Consider the following 8,783-nt stretch of genomic DNA (forward strand, 5'->3'; position numbering starts at 1 on the left):
GAATTGACGGAAGGGCACCACCAGGAGTGGAGCCTGCGGCTTAATTTGACTCAACACAGGGAAACTTACTAGGTCCAGACATAGTAAGGATTGACAGACTGAGAGCTTTCTTTCTTTATTATTTTTTTTTATCAAATGTAAGAATTATATAGATAAAAAAGAAGCTGGAGACCAGCAATACAAGGAAAAGGGAACAAAGTCCCTTGTCTAAAACATAAGCAAGATAATCTTGCTGGACAGAAGGCAAAGGGAACAGACTCCCTTGTACAAACCATAAGTAAGACAAGCTTGCTAAATAGAAACTAAGGGAACAGACTCCCTGGAACGACCTAGAATCAAAGGGAACAGGCTCCCTTGAATAGGCATCAAAGCAACCGAGCTCTTTTTATTTATATATATATAGACACACACAGGAAAGAGGGAACAAAGGGAGGACAAACTCCCAAAACTAAGTGAAATTAAGTAACCAAGAACGGGACAGGAAAGTGGGAACAAGGGGAGGACAAACTCCCAAAACTAAGAGAAATTAAATTACCAAGAACGGGAACATGCTCCCTAATAAAGGGACTCTTCTCATCCGAAACACCATGTTGGACCTCCTGGAGTGTAACCCATGAAGTGCACGATTTAGGGAAGGCTCCAGCCAATCAAAAGACATGCAGCCATGCAGATTTCTAGCTTCAGCACGCCAAGGAAACTACCAGCCAAGAGTAGCAGCAAACATTGACTCCATGCAGAGACGTGGACACATCCATGCAGAGATAGAAGCAATCCCAGCATAAAGGAAATAGCCAATTAGAAGCGCTCCCTCCCATCCATAATAAATGCTCAGTTTCATTCTACGTAAAATTCCTGCATGCACATTGAGAAGGGAAGAGAAACAGCATTTCTGTAAACCCATTATCTCCATAGTCGTTAGGCTGCAAGCCACCACAGAACCACTAGAAACAGCCCCAGCCAAAAATACCATCATAGTGACTAGTTGAAAGAACCAACCAAATGCAGCCACCACAACAATTGTCATCTCATCTTCACGAGGAATCACCAGGCACCGTTGATTGCCAGACTGAGAGCTCTTTTTTTTTTTTTAATCAAATATAAGAAATATATAGATCAAAAAAGGAGCAAGGCAAGCTTGTAATACAAGCTGGAAACCAGCAGAGTACATAACAATTACAGAGAACATAAGCTGGAGGCCAGCAATACAGAACTTACATAATAGAACTAATACAAAAGAGGTGAGGCAGGGGAACAGACTCCCCAGGACAATCACCCGTAAATCAGATCAAGGGAACAGACTCCCTTTTACATATAAGATTAATAGACGGAGTAGCAGGACCAATCCACAGCTCCAGCAATCCAAACAAACCAGCAGCAAGAATCATCCCGCAACCGGATCATAAAGTTTACAAAGCTGCTTAGAGCAGCAGTACAGGCTCTTCTATTGCAACCAGAAGAACATACTAAAAAAGGCTAGCATAAAGCCTAACAACTAGCAGGCTGCTATAGCAAGCCTGCATCCAAAATCCAGCACAGGTGCAACAGGGCGCATATCATCCAATCAGGCAAACACCGCCTACAACCTGCACTTCCAACAACAAGCAGTATATCCAAAATATCCAGCCAGCATCAAGAAGAGCAGCAAATCCAGCTGCATATAGCAGCAACAGGAGAGCCTCCACCCGCAGTGAAGACCATTCAAGCAGGCTAACAACGCCTACAACCTAGCAGCCAGCTATAAAGAGCAAGGCTACGACAGCAAGGTACCCAAAATCCAGTACAGACGCAACAGGCCGCATAGCAGCATCACGCCTACAACCTGCACTTCCAACAACAAGCAGAATATCCAAGTGATATCCAGCCAGCTTCAAGAAGAACAACATATCCAGCTACATACAGCAGCATCAAGAGAGCCTCCACCCACAGTGAAGACCATTTTCATCAAAGCTGCGTATAGCAGCAACACATAGTTCTCCTGGGTGGTCACTGCTACAAACTAATAACTTCAAGGTCAAAGCCCACCAGATCAGAGAGGAGCACATCATCACCAAGGAGGCCAAACCAACCAGCCAGAATATTATGCGGGCTGGAGCATAATCAAAAGAGACACAAAGCAGAAGCTTGACAAAAGTGAGTTGATCAATATCCCCGGGCATCTTAGAATCAAGCTACCTGACCAACGCATTCAAAATTACCAAAATATTAGTAGCAAACCAAACACATTGACCAAACAGGGGATATGCATATGTAATAAGCACCAGGTAGATAACCCCATACTAGAACCGGGCAATCATATCTTTATTATATCAGATGGAGAGCATTACATAGAGGGTAAATAGAAGAGATCCTACCATAGCCAGAAGTATTGTGAAGGAGACGGAGAGTAGCAACCCTGATTCCAGAGATCAATGAAGAAGGAACCACAAAAGGTTCCACCATCTGGATCTGAGACTTTAGATTAGACTATTCCGGTTCCAATTGAGAGATTCAGAATCTTCCCGCCACGAACGACTAGGGCCAGATGTGAGAGCTCAAAAATTGGGGAACAGCCAGAACGCTAATTAGGGTTTGGTTAAACTCACCGTTTGATCACCGATGATGCTCAGCTAGGAAGAGCATCCCATAACACCCCTATGAAATAGGTCTTCACCATTATCGGCCAAAGCCACGGTCCTGAGAGGGGGAACCATAATCTTCAATAGACGGGATACACGCCATTCATGGACATCTAGGAGGCTCAATCGAGCGTCAATATGTGGGCATTAGTAAATCAAGATGTCCAAAAAGGGACCCAAAGTCATCAGCAGATGATGTGAAGACAAGGCTCAGACCGTGACAGGAGAGCAGACTAGAGGAGACTCTCCTTTGGGGAGAGTGTCTCTCTCTAGTCTCTCTCCTGACAGAGAGCTCTTTGACCGAGAGCTCTTTCTTTTTTTTTTTTTATAAAATATAAGAAGTATATTAAAATAAAAAAGAAGCTGGAGACCAGCAATACAAGAACAAGGGAAAGAATCCCTTGACTGGATCAAAAGCAAGACAAGCATGCTAAATAGAGAACAAAGGGAACAGACTCCCTTGAACTAACCAATTAAAGAGAGCAGGCTCCCTTTAACAAACAACAAGCCATAAGGCAAACTAACTAGAATAATAATAATAAGAACATTATCTAGAGAATTGAATCTGTAGATCAACCATCCAGAATCATGAATGGTAAGTGAGGCTTCACACTTCCAAACCGATGAGCTAATTCCATTAAGAGCCTTGAAACCGGGGCTTTTTCCAGCAACATAACCAATTGCACACAAATTCCAGACATCAAACTGAGGTTGAAAATCCTCAGGAGATAGGGCACAAGACTTGGTAAGATGATTGAGGAAGAAATTTTGTAGCCTTGTACTTGGAGCAATCAGGGTATTGGTGGAAAAAAGAGCTTTCCAAGCACCACTACCAGGAGTAGAGGCAAGAGGTGCACCTGCAGCAGTGGTGGTAAAAGGACGATCACCTGCTGGGACTTCAGATGACAATGGTGGAGGACCTCCTGAGGAACAGGGTGGAACACTGCTAGAAGGAGGAACAGGGGAGGACATGTCTTCACCGTCATCCTCTGAAAAAGAGAAATCCAAATGTTCTTCATCCAAGAGAGCAGCAACCAAAGGGTCATCGTCAGAGCAATCTTCTACTATAACAGCCTCCAACGGGTTGGGGATAGCCTCTAGATGGCATGGAACCTCCTCAGGAATAGGCACTGTAGCAGCAAGACCCTCCTCACAGACCGAGGATGGAGCCACAAGGGACAGAACAGGAGAGGATGCACTAGTCAGAAGAATAGGTTCAGGTGCACAAAGAGCAAGGACATAAGAGCTATCATGGTCATGATCAACAGAACCAGAAGGGTGCAGGATGCGCTTTCCACGTGTTGTAGAAGCTTTACCCTTCCTCTTGTTCTTGGCCATTTGAAAAGTGACTTGGGCGGGAAAACAAGAATTTGAGAAATTCAAAATCTGAGAAGGGGGGAACAAAGAAAGAGGAGCGGTGCAGGAAATCAAGACTACAGAGCTTGAAGAAAGACAATCTTAGACCTCACCAACGGGAATAATGGAATCATCTTCATGGAGGAGGAGAGCATCTCTCTTTAGATTCTCTCTCTAACCCGACTTGATTGATTGAGAGCTCTTTCTTGACTAAGAGCTCTTTTTTTTTGATCAAATGTAAGAAATATATAGATCAAAAATGTTTGCAAGACAAGCTTGCGGTATAGGCTGGAAACCAGCAATACAAATGGATATATATCCAGGCAAAGGGAACAGACTCCCTTGAACAAACTAGAGCAAGAAAAGCTTGCAGTACAAAAAGTGAGCAAAGGGACTGACTCCCTCGAATGATAGCCAAAGGGAACAGACTCCCTTGAATACAAGAAAATAAACATAAACATGAACATCCCTCATGCAGGGAAGAAACTTTAAAGAAAAAGCAGTAAGCCGAGATGAAGATCATCTGCAGCTATAAGAACCAAAGAGAATGAAACTCTAGGCAGGAGAGGCCGGGACAAGAACAGACAAGTTGAAGCCAAGTGCAGCCAATTTGATGAGTACAAGAGGAAGCCGTGCAAGCCATGCAGGAATCCTCACACAGGAATAATGGCGCCAGACAATTAGATGCGAGCCACCAGACTGAAGAAAGAGGCAGCAATCCAGAACTCTGGAGCTATAGCGCACCATCGGAAGAGAAAAATTCAAAATTTCAAAATTAAGAGTGAGCATCTCTCTCCTACTACAGCTGACTAGGAGCTTTTTATCTTCTAGCTCTTTTTTCTTCTTCTTTTTTTGGATCAAATGTAAGAAGTATATAAATCAAAAAGAAGTTAGAGACCAGCAATACAAAGAAAGGGAAATATTATCCCACAATAGAATCAAGGAAAGCTTGCATAATCAAAGAAACAAGGGAACAGGCTCCCTTGAACAAGCAACAAACAAACAAGCATACAATGAACATCGTCTAGGGGACTCAGAATCAGCATCTAGAGCATCTTCCAACCGCGGCAGCATCAGAAGAAAAGCTAGCCAAAACAGACGGAAAAGCCGTCCATCAACCTTCCCCTGTATGTGGGGATACACGAGGAGGAGAGGTCCTTCTATTATCATTTAAAGTCAGCAGCTTGTGATGTTTCCTATTTCATGGGTCAATAGGAGAGTTTGCATCCAGCGTGGGGTTTGTCCGACAAGAAGAAGGTCTTGTAATCGCAGTGTCAAGAGCTGAGTCTATCACACTTGGAGAACCAACTGTATCAGCACAAATAGAGGAAGTGGCTTCCATGTCAGCTGTAATGGCCTCCTTCCCTTTAGGGGATTTACGCTTGTGCTTGTTAGCTTTTTTCCTATGTTCCACAGTAATCCAACCTGCAGAAGCATCACAAAGAACTAAAGCATTAGCTGAAACTGGTTCCGTGGGATCCACAGAAGGAGTGGGAACCGCTGGAGAGGGAGCATGTAATATCTGGGGACCCAGACAACCAAGAACACTCTCCTTTCCTACTTGCATAGCCGGGGCTGGTTCCATCATGACCTCAGCAGCACAAGCGGCAACTTTGGAGCAGAGAATACGAGGATGACCAAGAACATTGCAATAGTTACAGAACTTGGGCAAAGCTTCATAAACAACTTTTTGTTGAAGGATGGGACCAGACGGCAGAGACACGGCAACAAAATGTTGAAGATCCTCTCTAAGGTCTATCTCAACCAAAACACGGGTATATGACATACATCACTTTGTATAGGTTTTCCCAAGACACTAGCTATCTTAGACAAGCATGTGGGAGACCAACAACAGAGAGGGAGGTTTGGAAATCTGATCCAAACCAGGACTCTTGACATCTCTTCACTGGAGAAATCAAAGAATTGGGGCATGGATTTCAAAATGAGAGGCCGTTCATAAACCATTTAGGGACCTCCACAGAGAACAAAGTTTTTGTTCTCCTCGCTGCTGAATCTATAGATCAACCACCTAGAATCGTGAATAGTAAGTGAGGCTTCACACTTCCAAACTGAAGAGCTAATTCCATTGAGAGCCTTGAAACCCGGGCTTTTACCAGCAACATAACCGATTGCACACAGGTGCCAAACATTAAACTGAGATTGAAAATCCTCAGAGCTATGGCACAAGATTTGGTAAGATGATTGAGGGAGAAGTTTTGTAACCTTATGCATGAAGCAAGCGGGGTACTGGTGGAAAAAAGAGCTTTCTAAGCGCCACTACCAGGAGTAGAGGTAGGAGTTGTCCCAGCAGCAGTGGTGGTAGAAGGACAACTACCTTCTGCAACTTTAGTTGTCGGAGGTGAAGAATCTCCTGAGGAAACACAACCGGACGGAGAGGGTGCAGGTGAGGAGTCATCACCATCAACATCTGAGAAGGAGAAGTCCAACTGTTCCTCATCCAGGAGAGCAGCAACCAAAGGATCATCATCTGAGCAATCTTCTACTGTAACAGCCTCCAAGGGGTTAGAGATAGCCGCCAGATGGCATGGCACCTCCTCGGGAATAAGCGCTAGAGTGGTAAGGCCTTCATCACAGACCGTAGGAGGAGGCACAGGAGAAAAAGCAGGGGTTGATGAACTGGCGAGAGGAGCAGATTCAGGCGCACATAGAGCAAGAACATAAGAGCTGTCATGGTCATGATCTGCTGAAAAGTGCAGAGTGCCTTTTCCACGTGTTGAAGAAGCTTTGACCTTCCTCTTGCTTTTGGCCATTTGAAATGAGACTTGGGCGGGAAACAAGAATTTGGAAATTTCAAAAATCTGAGAAGGGGGGAAACAAGGAAGGAGGATCGGAGCAAGAAATCAAGACGAAAGAACTTGAAGAAAGCCAATCTTAGACCTCATCATCCGGAATATTGGAATCATCTCCATGAAGGAGGAGAGCATCTCTCTCTAGATTCTCTCTCTATCCCGCTGACTGAGAGCTCTGATTGAGAGCTCTTTAGCTTCTAACTCTTTCTTTTCTTTTTTTTTTGATCAAAGGTAAGAAGTTTATAGATCAAAAATGTTTGCAAGACAAGCTTGCGGTACAAGCTGGAAACCAGTAGAACAGTACATAGATCATAGGGAGCTTTTAACTCTTTCTTTTTTTGATTAAATGTTAGAATATTATAGATCAAAAAGATAGACCAGCCAGAAACAGCAAGCCTATAGAACAGATATACAAATTTACAAACTAGCGGGAATAGCCTCCCAGCTAGCCCAAAAGAAATACAACAAAAGAAAAAAACCCATCGGTTATTACAGGAACCCAAACAGTGCAGGAGCCAAGAATAACCGAACCAACAGCAGAACAGGCTCTAGCCAATTACAATGAAAACAAAATGAAGAGCGCTTAAGGCAAAAGCTAGATTCCACATGAACACCATCTGCATGGGACATGCAGCCAACGCAGCAGAGAAGCCAAAATTAACAAGGATACAAGGGCGCCACATGAGTGTAGTGGAGGGCCCGGTAATAAATGAATCACAAAGAAAGCATGCAAAAAACATAGCTTTCACATTGCAGCCCAAGAAGCCATGCAGAACAACGCAGCGAACAGGAGAGCCATACACACAACGAAGAGAGCAACCTATGATGCCAGGCGATCACCTGACATCCAATTGGAAGTGGTCCTTTTCATGAAAATGAAACACAGTATAAAACAAAATTTGGAATCTCTTGAACATGGCTTCAACTTCTCTGGATTTTGCATCAAAGACCCGTTTGTTTCTTTCTTCCCAGATAAGATACACAGTGATACCCAATGAAACTCTACGCATCCGAGACACTAGATTGGACCTCTTGGAGAATAACCCACGAAATGCACTGTTGATGGACAACATCCTCCTGCCAATTCGAAGCCAATCTTTTATCCTACCCCACAACCTGCCCATCCAGTTACAAGCAAAAAAAAAATGAGCATGGGTCTCAGCTTCACACCGACAAAAGGCACAAGAGGGGTCAGACGGGATGAACCACAACCTGTCTCGAGTTTTAAGTTTACCCATGGCCGCCAGCCATAATATAAAGCTGTATTTTGGAAGGGACCATTGCTCCCAGACAACACGACCCCATGGGACTGTTGAACCAACCGGCCTGAAGAAATCATAGGCATGTGCAAGAAAAGGACCTGCAGAATTAGACCAGTTTCTCATCAAGGAGACACGCTCCACCTCTGAGCCCCCACAATGTTGAGAGATAACATCCTGAACAGTGATGATGGCTTTCCACAAAGGGGAAGAAGAGTGATGCGCCTGGACAGACCAGATGGAGCCACTACTCAAATAAAAATGGTGTATCCAACGAATCCAAACCAAGTCCGTTTTAAGATAAATATGCCACAGCTGCTTACTGAGAAAACTTCGGTTGCGGGCATAGAGATCAAACAATCCCAGACCACCCTCATTTTTAGGAAAGCATACAGTCTTCCAGGCAACAATGGCTGAGGATCCACGACAGGCATCGCCAGTCCAGAGGAAATTTCTGCAAATGCTAATTATTTGCTTCAGCACAATAGCAGGGACAGGGAATATATTCAACCAGAACTGGACTTTCCCAAATAAAACCGATCGGAGGAGCTCCAAATGCCCTGTATATGTAAGATATCTACCCATCCAGCCTTGGGTTGACGATTTCAGGTCCTGCAGAAGCGGGGTGAATTGGCTAGCAAGCAACCTATGCGGGCTAAGTGGGACTCCGAGGTAGGTAAAAGGAAACTGCCCTTCTCTGAATCCGGTGGTTGAGAGAATAACATGCTTTTGCATAGAGCCAA

At 44.2% G+C, this 8,783-nt stretch overlaps 1 long non-coding RNA gene across 1 annotated transcript; it reads right to left on the bottom strand.

The window, feature by feature from the left end:
- Positions 1-1,135: 1,135 nt before the first annotated feature.
- LOC140955906 (uncharacterized) lies at positions 1,136-2,956 on the bottom strand. The gene is made up of 2 exons (XR_012170646.1): positions 2,352-2,956; positions 1,136-2,172 (listed from the first exon to the last, which is right to left on the bottom strand). It is a non-coding gene; the product is annotated as an uncharacterized lncRNA (long non-coding RNA).
- Between the last annotated feature and the right edge of the window lie 5,827 nt (positions 2,957-8,783).

Source organism: Populus alba, chromosome 8 (assembly GCF_005239225.2).
Source record: "Populus alba chromosome 8, ASM523922v2, whole genome shotgun sequence".
NCBI lineage: Eukaryota > Viridiplantae > Streptophyta > Magnoliopsida > Malpighiales > Salicaceae > Populus > Populus alba.